The sequence below is a fragment of the Papio anubis genome, unplaced genomic scaffold (assembly GCF_008728515.1).
Source record: "Papio anubis isolate 15944 unplaced genomic scaffold, Panubis1.0 scaffold280, whole genome shotgun sequence".
Lineage (NCBI taxonomy): Eukaryota > Metazoa > Chordata > Mammalia > Primates > Cercopithecidae > Papio > Papio anubis.
Genome location: NW_022162890.1, coordinates 1 through 13,733, shown reverse-complemented (window position 1 = coordinate 13,733; position 13,733 = coordinate 1). Strand labels below are relative to the sequence as shown.

General features: G+C 35.4%; 1 pseudogene across 1 annotated transcript; it reads left to right on the top strand.

Annotated features, from left to right (window-relative positions):
• Nucleotides 1-5,569: 5,569 nt before the first annotated feature.
• LOC101009154 lies at nucleotides 5,570-8,018 on the top strand (annotated as a pseudogene). Its single transcript, XR_004181478.1, has 2 exons — nucleotides 5,570-7,056; nucleotides 7,143-8,018. The product of XR_004181478.1 is annotated as a tubulin alpha-1B chain-like (transcript).
• The last annotated feature ends 5,715 nt before the right edge of the window (nucleotides 8,019-13,733 follow it).

Here is a 13,733-nt window from a genome sequence, read left to right as displayed (position 1 = left end):
GTAGGTTTTCTTCTTAGCAAAGTCTGTAGTTGATGCATTAACGTTTATTACAGGTAGTCACCTATGTAATGGCACTCAGTTTGAAAAACATCAAGTTAATTCCTGATTGTCAGAGGTTACTTAGTATCTCTAATATATTTTAAAAGATGACCTCAATGCAAGAAAAATGTCAACATAATCATTTAAAGAATTTTGCAAAATATCTAAAGATGGTTTAATCAGGCCTGAATTTTTCCAATAATGTAGTCAAAACACTGCTCGAATCTGGTAGGAGAAATGGCAGTAACATTTCTTTAATTTTTGTTCTGTTAAATAAGTTGCCAAGATAAGACTTTTTCTCTTGTCACTTTTCGTCATATTCTTTTTTTTTTTTTCTTTTTTTTTTTTTGGAGACGGAGTCTCGCTCTGTCGCCCAGGCTGGAGTGCAGTGGCCGGATCTCAGCTCACTGCAAGCTCCACCTCCCGGGTTCACGCCGTTCTCCTGCCTCAGCCTCCCGAGTAGCTGGGACTACAGGCGCCGCCACCACGCCCGACTAATTTTTTGTATTTTTTAGTAGAGACAGGGTTTCACCGTGTTAGTCAGGATGGTCTCGATCTCCTGACCTCGTGATCCGCCCATCTCGGCCTCCCAAAGTGCTGGGATTACAGGCTTGAGCCACTGCGCCCAGCCCATCATATTCTTAAAAGATTGTGGCCAGAGTATGTTCAAGCCTAAATTCAATAAAATATATTAAACATATTATGCTAATATTTTTGTGAATGTTGATCATTTTTTGTTATTTGAGATTATTCACATATATACAAATTAATCAAAGTATTTTAAGGTGAAAAAACTATTTTTGTAATAAAAGACAGTTTGTGCAACAACGTGCTTACATTTTTCAGATTTCAGTGTAATAGTAGTTGATTTCTGATTCCATTCCCAGGAAATCACATTATTTTAAGTCATTCCTTATGCCACTTTTCACTATTTTTGCAGGTACTGCTCTGAAGTCGCCATGACCTCTAACCTAGATGGCTGCAATACCTACTACAACTTCTCCCTGCCTTCACATTTGCTCCTCTACATTCTGTTCTCAACAAAGCAACCAGAGTGATTCACTTAAAACATACAAGTCACATCACGTCACTTCATGTTACTCTGAAGCTCTAATAGATTTTCATCTTCCCAGGATGGAAATTAAGAGTTATTAGAATACCATAAAGAGACTATGTTAGGTGTTCCCCAAATACCTCCCCGCTCCTATACTGGCTTCATATTATACTCTCACCCTTTCTCTTTCTGCTCTAAGCTGTTAGTTGTCTTGCTGTGTCTCCACTATAATATATATGTTGCTAACTCATGGCCTTTATGCATATGGTTCGTTCTGATAATCTTCTTCCTCAGGTAATGTTTCACACTCATTTTATCCTTCAGGCATTTCTGCTATATGTCACCTATTCAGTGAAATCTACACCGGCCATGTATAGCATGCCCCCACCCCCTAATCTTGCCTTGGCACCATCTCCCCAATTTATTGCTTTAATTTTCCTCATACAGTTCATTGCCACTTGACTTGACACATATTTACTCATTATCTGTTTATTGACAGTCAATCACCGGTAGAATATTTAATGAATACAGAATAAATATGTATTAAATGAATGAATAAATTAATACATAAAAGACAGGAGTTGAGTTTTTCTTTTATACCAGAGGCAGATAATCTAAAGCCCTCAGACTAAATCTAGCCAGCCATTTGTTTTCTGTAAGTACATACAATTTTGTTGAAAAAGAGTCCTCCGCCGGGCGCGGTGGCTCAAGCCTGTAATCCCAGCACTTTGGGAGGCCGAGACGGGCGGATCACGAGGTCAGGAGATCGAGACCATCCTGGCGAACACGGTGAAACCCCGTCTCTACTAAAAAATACAAAAAAAATAGCCGGGCGAGGTGGCGGGCGCCTGTAGTCCCAGCTACTCCGGAGGCTGAGGCAGGAGAATGGCGGGAACCCGGGAGGCGGAGCTTGCAGTGAGCTGAGATCCGGCCACAGCACTCCAGCCTGGGTGACAGAGCAAGACTCCGTCTCAAAAAAAAAAAAAGAGTCCTCCAAATTTGTTAACATATCGTTTGTGGCAACTTTCGCACAATGGCAGAGTTGAATAGTTGTGAAAGAATGGGAAGTTAGCAAAGACAAACATATTAAGTGCCTCCTTAAAGAAAAGGTTTGCTCACTTTTTAACTTTTGTTAAATCTTCATATAAACGACCTTTATTCTCCTACTCTTCTTTTTCAAATGGGCAAGAGTAGCTGTTTTTGTATCATTCAATATTTTCAGCAAGTAATTGAAATAAGATTTTGGTAATTTGTGGGAACCAAGATTTACCTTAGATAAGGGAACGTACTTCTGGAATCACAATTTTCACATGAAAATTGGCGACTGCAAAATGAGAAGTTTCATATTTCTGTAACTATTCTCTGGGAAATATTCCATAACTATATCTGATAAAACTGATACAAAAATACCACAGGCTAGCCATTTAGTAAAAGGTGTTAAAGAGATCATTTGAAAAATAAAAGGGAAGCAATTTGGATGCAAGAGATGACATTTTACTCAGATATGTGGCTTTATCTTTCATCTTTCTGAACTTACATGGACAAGGACATGAGATGTTTAGTTCCACTGAGCAATTAAATATTTAATGAGAAAGAGCACTAATTGGTAGGTAATGCTCTCATTGATTGTTTCCTAACCAGTTAGTAATTGCATATAAAAGTCATATATTAAGGACTTAATTAACAATACAAATTACTCTGCCAAAAATGGCATATCATTATCACAGAATTTATGTTGAAGCTGTCTTCATTTTCCCCTATGGTTTTGAAACTTAGTAGAAGAAAGGACCCTAAATTTAATTTGACTATTTCCATGGTTTTTTTTTTCTAAATCCATTTGATTGTTTAATTGCTAAAGCCATGTATTCTTCAAGATCTGTGCTTATATGTAGAATATCTTTAGGGAATATGATTTACTGCCCTAGTTTCTGGAAAATGAACTCATATGATAAATGAAATAGGATGAAGTTCTTGGATGGAAACAATCAAATTGTCAATAATTTTACATTTAGTCTTAGGAAATCTATGCCATTATTAACAAATCTAACAAAAGAAAGAATACAATAAAAGAACTTTTATCTTAAAATTGACGATTTTGAATTTTGTGATACTCCCTCTGAATTCTCTTTATTTGGCTTAGTGTATTATTATAAGTTGCCCTTACTTGTATTACCTGTATACGTAAAGAAATATAACTTTTCCACCCATTCCAAAAGACTCCCTTTGTGGCCCAGACCACTAAACTGCTCTTTCTCTTAATAGTTAACCACTGTCCTGATACAGAATCAAGTCCTGGAATTTGTTTACGTTTTGTCAAGCAAATTTGTATCCTGAGACATCAGAATATAGTTTTCCCCATTTTTGCTGTGTCTAAATCTCCATCCTTTTCTTTTCTTTTTTTTTTTTTTTTTTTTTTTTAAGAAGCTGTAAAGTTTGCCTTGGAAAGTTTTCCTGAATCTGGGTCAGGCTGATTACAAACTCATGGTACACTTTAGTATATTTCAGAAAAGTATTTGATTAAAGTCTTCAGATGATTTCTTTTAACAGGAGGCTCAGTATATCTGCCTTCTGGCTTTTAGTTTTATTTTTCTCCAAGCCATTTATTGCCTGCTAATTGTTCATTTCATCTTCCATTTGGTGTTAAAAAGTGGTTGCAATTTAATTCTATCTTTTTATTTTAATTTTTTCGGGTGGAATAATTTTACAAAGGAATACTACCTTTCATCTACTATTTGATTATCCAATGATTCAGTTCATACAGGAAAGGTGGAAAAATCACCTTGATCCTTTCTGTCATGTAATCAGTTTTCCAAAAGTGATTTGGATCACTGTTTTTTCAGCAGTTGATTAATTACTGGTTTTCACATTTATATGAACTCATGGATTTATGATGAGTTTCAATTCATTGTGCCTCTTATCCTTATTGAAGTACAGTTTGTCCCATCTATGATGAGCAAAACATCAGAAGTTTGGCTCTTGAATTCTTCAGGCATGATCCTAGCAGTCATTGATAGCTTCCTTTCTGTCTGTTTTGTCAAGATGGTCTATACTCAATCCTGTACATTTTCTTCCATAGGCATGAACACATCCATTTCTCCACAAAACACGTTCTCTTTTAAATTGGACAGTACTACAACCTGAGTTTATTATATTTTCTAGTTCTTTTCAGGGGATTTAGGATTAAAAGACAAAGACAAAGTTACACAAATAAAATGCTTGTGAGGCCATACTGATATTTTCATCTTCATTTCCAATTCAAAATTATAAGACTTTTGCATGACTTCTTCTATATTACCTCTTTGTTGCAATTCACCTAATTCTGGCTCTCAAAATACGAGAGTTGATAGAATGAGAATAGCCTGTAATTATTCATTTGCTTGATTTCTCATTGTACATACAACTATCTCAGAATAACAATACTCATGCTACCATCTCCAATTATGATTACTAACAAGAGTTTTGTTATTTTGTTTTGCATTTCTCTATTCTCCAATTTATATTATTTCTACATTGATGATTTGTATCTTCTTTCCTTGTTCCTGATCAGTCTGACTAGAAGATTATAAATTGTATTAATCTTCTCAAAGTATACATTTTGGGTAAATTGATGTTATTTATCTGTTGTTTTGTAGGGTCGAGCATTCTAAGTGTGACAGGTAGATCAGTGCGGCTTTCTCTCATGCTTTCCTGCCAACCTTGCTGACTTTATTTTATTTTTATTTTCTAGGCTTTCAGCTATTCATCCATTAAAGGTCAAACAAAAATTTCTCCTTAATGTCTTTCCATCTATTTTTAAGGTTGTTTTAAAATAAAATATATTCCTTATTTTAAAAGATTTTACTCACTTAAGACTACAAGTTAATGGCCTAGTGAAATTAAATATGGCTTGAATGTTTCTCAACAGATAGCTTTAAATAGGTAAGTTTACCAATGGTTCATTAAAAAAGATTTAGTTATATTCTTGAAATGTAACAATATAATTACATTTGCTTTAGAACAGTGCCTAGTACATAGTACAAATGCTTTAGAACAGTGCCTAGTACATGGTAGGAGCTCAAGAAATGTTAGCCAATATAATTTTCATCTTTTTTACACTAAAAATGCCTATGTATGCGATGCTGTTTGTGAAATGCTTGTCATGTGTATTGTTGTAAATTTTTTTTGGAAATAAATAACTCAGATGAAGTAATTGTAAAGTTTTCATTAATGTGACTTCCAAGCCAGTTTTATACTACAGTCGCTGAAAATAATAGGTATGTGATAGATTTTGCTTAAAAAACATTTCCAAATTAACAGAATAAAATAGACAACCATTTGAAATTATTGTTAAAAGAAATCTATGAGATTGGGATTTATGCTAATATGGTCCCCCATTGTAACCCCAAGGGATCCACGTAGAAGCTGAGAATTAGCTATATTAGAAAGAAATAATTTCATAATGATTATTTTTTAAAATAATAATTTCATGTTTCATGAAACTATGCAGGAATTTTGAAAGTGTTTTCCAAGTTAGATCTCAAAATATTTTTCTTTTAAAAGTGAAATTAAAAGTTTGATATAATAAAAAATCAAATAAGTCCAATGTTTGACCTTTCAAAATTGAGACAATGATAAGAAAGAAAAGGTTATCAAAAAATACAGAGACAGAGTTGAAGGAAAGGATCATTTATGAAAAAAAGAAAACTCTCATACAAAAATAGGTGTTAAGAAACTATAATGTACCATACAGTGTAATGTTTGGAACTAAAGTTAATAATAAATTAAATTTCCAAAGTATGGAAGTTTATATATTTTCATTGTATGTGTGAAAGAGAAACACCTATTCATTTTCATCTTTTTACTACATTTAAACAGTATTTTATATCATGTGTCCGCTGCTACTGACACTCATAAATTAATTAGTTTAAGATGACATTTTGAAACTTAATACCCACATTTTGCCACCATTATGTAAAGGTTAAAATGATATGTCAGAGGCTTCTTGGAGCAATTGAAAGGCTAGCAATAAGTAATAGTTCAAGCTTCATGACAGTTGATACAGATTTCCTTGTGATCCCCTTCAAAACCACCAGAAAGTTTTATTATTTCCAACTACAGTTTTATTTTTCATACACATTTCATGACTTCAACATTTTGTCATAATCATAATCTTTTATAGCTAGACCTATTTAACTTTACATTAGTTTTACCTTGATCATTTTTATGTGCAAATTCTAAAGGAGATGTTTAACTATAAGTATTACTGAGCACATTACTTTCCTTAACTCTTAGCTTGTTGGGATCGGTGATCGGACCCGTTATCTGCTCCTGTCGCCTTAGCCTCCTAACTGTTAGCCACTATGTGTGAGTGCATCTCCATCCACATTGGCCAGCCTGGTGTCCAGACTGGCAAAGCCAGCTTGTACCTCTACTGCCTGGAACATGGCATCCAGCTCCATGGCCAGATGCCAAGTGACAAGACAATTCGAGGGAGAGATGACCACTGAAAAGCATGTGCCCAGGGCCGTGTTTGTAGACCTGGAACCCACAGTTATTAACAGTTTACTCTGACACCTACGAGCCACCTCTTCCACCCTGAGAAGCTCATCCCAGACAAGGAAGATGCTGTCAGTGGCTATGCATGAGGCCACTACATCATTGACAAGGGGATCACTGACCTCATCTTGGACTGAGTTCACAAGCTGGCTGACCAGTGCACAGGTCTTTAGGGCTTCTTAGTTTTACACAGTTTTGTTGAACAGACTGGTTCTAGGTTCAACTCCCTGCTGATGGTATGTCTTTCTGTTGCTTATAACAAGAAGTCCAAGCTGCAGTTCTCCATTTTCCCAGCAACCCCCATCCTCCAGGTTTCCACGGCAGTAGTTGAGCTCTACGACTCCATCCTCACCACCCACACCACCCTAGAGCACTACGATTGTGCCTTCACAGTAGACAATGAGGCCATCTATGACATCTACCATTTGGTTAGCCAATGATACAGTTCATACAGGAAAGGTGGAAAAATCACCTCAACCCTTTTTATCATTTAATCAGTTTTCCAAAAGTAAAGCTCAATATTGAATGTCCAAACTACACTAACGTTAACCATCTCATTAGCCAGACTGTGTCCTCTATCACTGCTTCCTTCAGATTTGATGGAGCCCTGAATATTGATCTAACAGAATTCCAGACCAATCTAGTGCCATACGCTCACATCCACTTCCTTCTGGCCACGTGTGTCCCTGTCATCTCTGCTGAGAAAGCCTACCGTGAACACTTTTCTGTAGTAGAGATCACGAATGCTTATTTTGAGCCAGCCAGTGAGATGTTAAGATGTGACCCACACCATGGTAAATACATAACTTGCTGCCTCTTGTACGCTTGTGATATGGTTCCCAAAGCCATCATGCTGCCACTGCCACTGCCACCATCAAAACCAAATGCAGCATTCAGTTTGTGGATTGCTGTCCCACTGGCTTCAAGGTTGACATTAGTTACCAGCTTCCCACTGTGGTACCAGGCGGAGACCTGGCCAAAGGACGGAGAGCTGTGTGCACACTGAGCAACATCACAGCCATTGTTGAGGTGTGGGCTCACCTGGACCGCATACCTGATGTATGCCAAGTTTCTTTGTTCACTATTCCGTGGGTGAAGGGATGGAGGAAGGAGAGTTTTGTGAGGCCCACGAGGACATGGTTGCCCTTAAGAAAGATTATGAAGTGGTTAGTGTGGATTCTGTCGAAGGAGAGGGTGAGAAGGAAGGAGAGGAATACTAATTATCCATTCCCTTCAGCCCTGCAGCATGTCATACCCCCAGAATTTCAGCTTCAACATCAGCTGACAGGCATTCAGGCTTTTTGGTTAGATTGTTTTCACTCAGTGGTGATCATGTCTTTCCATGTGCACCTGTAAGATTTTTTCATCATGTCTCAAAATAAAGGCTTTAGAATAAAAAATGAATAAAATAAATAAATATGAATATTATTCAATTACACAGGATACGTTTTAATTTCATGAAGAGATTAATGTAGCCCCTATAAGTAATGATAATTCACACCACTATTCACTGGGTTTGGATATACAGTTATTTTACTTTTTGGCAAACATAAAATATGAGAAAGATCAGAATAGAAGATGAATGTATATTAATAAGGACAGTATTTTATGAGTACACAGGATCTGTTATATATCCTTATCCATTATGTAACTCAATCTATCATCTATATCCATGGTCTGCAAACAACATCCTGTAGGCCAAAACTGTCTTGCTGCCTGTTTTCAGAAATAAAGCTTTACTGAAACACAGCCATGCTCTTTTGTTTACATATTATCCATGACTGCTTATCTATTACAGAGGCAAAGTTGAGCAGTTATGACAAACCCACGAGCCATTTAAAATACATATAGCTGGCCGAGAGTGGTGACTCATGCTTGTAATCTCACCACTTCAGGAGGCCAAGGCAGGCAGATCACTTGAGGCCAGGAATTTGAGACCAGACTGACCAACATGGCAAAACCCCATCTCTACTAAACCTGTACAAAAATTAGCCAGTTGTGTAATTACAGCCAGGCATGCACCTGTAATCCCAGCTACTCAGGAGGCTGAAGCAAGAGAATCACTTGAGCCTGGGAGGTGGAGACTGCAGTGAGCTGAGATAACGCCACTTCACTCCAGCCTGAGTGAGAGACTGAGACTCTGTCTCGCATGAATAAATAAATAAATAAATAAATAATAAAATAAAATACATATGGTCCTTTGCAAGAAGTTTTCTTATATCTAATCCATAACATCAGTATTAATATATATATCGAATCATTTATCTAATCTCTTAATATATGTTCACATACATACATAAATGTGTATGCATACATATATATGTGTGTCTGAATGTATATATACATATGTATATATTTTTCTGCATATATTCATTCTTCCAAAAAGAGTTTCTGATGATACACATATTTGAAACAGAAATAAGATACAACCCTACAAAATAGAAGCAAGACAACAGGAAAAATAACAAAAACCAAAAAGAGCAATATTTTAAATCTAATGAATCATTCAATTTGAGCATTATTTTGGTCTGAGATTTCTGGCAGATATGACAATAGACAAAATATTGAGCTACATTGTTCTAATTAGAAAATGTGGTAAATTAAAGCACATTCAAAAGAACACAAGAATAATTTCCTTCTTATATTCTTCTGTAGATGTATGGATCACAGTCAAGTTGACCATAGAAATATAATCTCTGTTATTTTGAAGATTTGAGTTTTAATACAGAATGCCTTATAAAGCATATTTCCTGAGGGCTTTATCAATCAACAAATTTACAATAAACTGAAATTCACTTTATGTGATAGGAAAAAATCTATGACAATATAAGGAGACATATAATTTAATTGTGAAAATTAACATTTTTACATTTTCAGTAATAATGGAAAATATTTGTAGTAACCTATTGAAATGGGATAAGTAAATATATATTTTGAGTGTCTTTTTTACTTTCTATATTTTTATGCCTGAATGCTAAAGTTAACATGTATTTTCACACACAAAAATGTCTAATGTGAAGGGTTTATATAAATGAGTTTAGTAATATTTTGACTCCATTTAGCTCAGAAAAATGTTGAGTCTTAGATAAATTGTAAGGGTGAAAATAATACAAAAAGTAAGAACTGTTGATTGATAGTGTCCTCATCTTTCCCTTGTAAGAAAGAAAATCAATGTACTTATAATTTCCTATTTAGTTGCAATATTCTACAATAATATATTAATGTAATTTTGATCATCATGTTGACAACTCATGGATTACAGTTGACTTTATGTGATGTGACTGTTATAAATATTAGATTTCTATTTTCTCCATATTGCAATGAATAATCTTACGTATTAAGTAGAATAACTAGGATAAAAATGTGTTTTTCATTATTTCATATAGAGAAGTTGGTAAGCTTTATACACTTGTTATTTGTTGTTAAAATATAAAGAGACAGCTAAAGTGAAGAGAATAGAATCTTTTTTCTTCAAGAAACCATGGCTATTATTATTAAATAATTATCTGGCTAAGTATTGTAATGCAACAAAAAGATTTTGTAATGTACTCCTAATACTTAAGCGGAATAATAAAAAAAAAGTATTGCCTCACTTCTTAAAAATGTAAGCAGATATTTTACTACTGTTGTTAAAACTCTCTTTGGAGCCAGGCACAGTGGCTCACACCTGTAATTACTGCCCTTTGGGAGGCTCTGGCAGGTGAATCATTTGGCCAGGAGTTTGAGACCAGCCTGCCCAACATGGTGAAACCCCCCATCTCTACTAAAAATACAGGAAAATTAGCCAGGTGTGGTGACATGCGCCTGTAATCCCAGCTACTTGGGAGGCTGAGACATGAGAATTGCTTGAACTCCAGAGGCACAAGTTACGGAAGCTGAGACGGCACACTGCACTTCAGTGACAGAGCAAGAATCTGTCAAAAGGAAAAAAAAAAACTCTTTGGCCAATTTGGCAGTACAACTGCGTCTACCACTGTGACATACTGTGTGAAAAGTTCACAGAGACCTGAATGTCAGTTTTCACAAGTGAGAAAGGAGACTCGGGGTGATATGTTTATATACTGAATGGAGAAATGGCTTTTTTTTTTGAGACAGAGTCTCGCTCTGTCACCCAGGCTGGAGTGCGGTGACGTGATCTCAGCTCACAGCAACATCTGCCTCCTGGGTTCAAGTGATTGTCCAGCCTCAGCCTCTCAAGTAACTGGGACTATAGGCATGTGCCACTACGCCCAGCTAATTTATTGTATTTTGGTAGAGATGGGGTTTCACCATGTTGCCCAGACTGGTCTTGAACTCCTGAGCTCAGGCAATCTGCCCACCTCGGCCTCCCAAAGTGCTAGCATTGCAGGTGTGAGGCACTGTGGCCGGCCAAGAAATGGTTTTTCTTATAATCTCCATTGGCCTGTCGTGATACCAATAGCCCTTTTTCTTTTTGTAGGGAATGTTGTTATTTTAGGATTACTTCTCTTTTTAGGAAATGATATATGATCTACTTTCCCATGCTTGCTCCCTCTGTCACATTTATATGCTCAATACAAAAAAAAAAAGGAAACAGAAAAGGAAAGAAAATAGTTTTGACACGTTAGGCAACTGTCACATCAAATTTACCAAGACTTTGATTTTAAACAGATAGCCTTTGACTAATAAGAACTGCATTTAGGGACAATATTTTATTTTCTTGGAAGTAAAAATAAATTACATAAGCTGTTACTAGACTTAAAGAGGCATGTTTTCATGTTTTCTTTTTCTTTATTGTTTTGATAAATCTTTAAGGAAATAATAGTAACAGAAACAACAATAAGTAACAGTAATAGTTGGCATCACTTAATTGAACTCTTATTCTGTACAAAAATCTCTTCTAAATACATGATGTGCCCTATCACAGGGAGGTATTTACTAATTATATTCCCATTTTCCCAACAAGGAAACCAAGTCACAGAAAGGCATATTAACGTGACCAAGGTCACACCATTAGTGAGAGGATGAGCCAGAATTCCAACTGAGGTAGTCAGGTTCCAGAGAAGCTGTATTACTTCTCACTATAGGAAATGTCTTTTTTGAAAATTCTAAATTCACTATTGTGGGTCAATGACTATGTTAATTACACTGAAAGCTACGTAGCAGAAGGTAAGCTTTCTTTGCTTAATTTGCTTAAATAAATGATACTTTTAGAACTGTGGCAAGATAGACATTAAAATTATTTTGTAAGTAATTCATGTCAAGTAGGAAGTAGGAGCTAGTTCTATCCTTTTAGAAAATAACCTGATTCTGTTTAACAGATATTGTAAGATACAATAGCTAATGCTTATAGAATGTTTACCCTGTGTCAAGCACTTGTTTCAGTAAGACAAAAGTGAAACAATTTCTATTGTGTTACTGTTGTATCAAGCAAATGTAATCTTTCAGAGTCCATTATAAACAGCACATTCTGATCCATGTTTAAACTATGAAAAAAATCTTTTTGACACATTCGAAAGGGAAAGGTTTTTTGGGTTATGGATGTTTGCAAGTCAAAATTGCATTCAATGCTAGCAAAAGATAATTTATAGCTGGTGTTTCACTTATAATATTGTCTATCCTTTTTCCTGCCAAAATTCAGGTCATTCATAATAGCAAGTTATGCATTTTATGGGACATTAATCAGGCAATCAGCTGTTGCAGGATATTAAAAAAGGCCTTCCTAAAGAAGAAGAGTGAGTGGAAGATTTCTTAGGCAAACTGAATTATAGATACAGCAGTTCATTTGTTTCAGTTCAGATTTTTATCATACTCTTTTGTTGTGCACCATACTTTATGTTTGTGCACATATATAGTTAAATGCCAAATCTGATTTCCTAAAATACAAGTCAATTATATATTTAAGTAACCATTCTCCTCTGAATTTAATTTGCAAATGGTTTTCAATAAAGTTAAAGGGATCTGTAGTTTCTTAGTGGTGTCCTTGTTCCTATGGTGAAGACTAACAATATAGCCTATTGGATTTAAAATTCATTTTGATTCTTCAAGTTAGTCTCTTATTTAACTTTTGACTTATTAAAACTCTGTACATTCCTTAGCTTTTTGTTGTAACTTTAATACCTATACTCCCTTAAATCATAACAATATGATTTTTCTCATGTTTCATAGCTGTTCACAGCTGTCCAATGTTTATTACAGTTAGGGTGGATATACTGCTAGCATCTAGGCAATGATTGAGGAGAGGAGATGTATGTCACTGTAGGCTGACCCTTAGTAAGAAAGATGTGTCATCTTCTCTTTTTCTCCTTTATTAAAAGCTGGAATATTGGCTTAGTGGCTAGGTATCTTCGTCTAAACAGGTAATCCATACGAGGGATAGTACAGCACGACATAGGGGAAACCTGGGTCTTCAACACCATAAAATGTTGATGTTTCCCTTAAAAAAACTATTTAGATTATTACAGAAGGAAAAACATGAACTCTAATTTTGGAGTTCCTTGCTAAAGTCACCTATTATTTGTTATATCCAAGAGAAATATTGGTATAAACATGTGTTAACATACTACAAAAACAAAACCAAAAAACAATCAACAATCCAAAATCTAAATGACATCCCCAGTAGTAGATTAAAGATTAGGTAGGAAAAAGGACATAGATACTACTCAGACCCTTGTTAAATTATGATAAGAATGTTCCCTGGGATATTTTGAGAGACAAATCATGTGCAAATTGAGCTTGAAAATTTACTAGAACTGGATGGAAAAAGCAACAACACGAGAACAAATATTGTGTGATTGTGTTCATTGCTTCTGTAATCAATGTTCTGCCATAGATGCATTCACACTGGTTATAAAAATGATGCTCTATAGACGAATGGAAGCCAAGGTTGGCTCTCTGATCCTTTCCCCAACACCTTGTATTAAGATTTCTGGGTCAGGTGTGGGAGCCAACCAATACTATGTCATGCAAATTATTTTCTTCTCAGCCTAGTACTTCAGATGACCTCAACGTGGTATGATGTGACTAAGTTTGGGCCAATGAAATATAAGCAGAATATTTGCAGAATAATTTACTTCAAAGAATATGAGGAGCTTTTCCTCTCTTTCCTTTCCTTTTTTTTTTTTTTTTTTTTTTTTTTTTTTTTTTT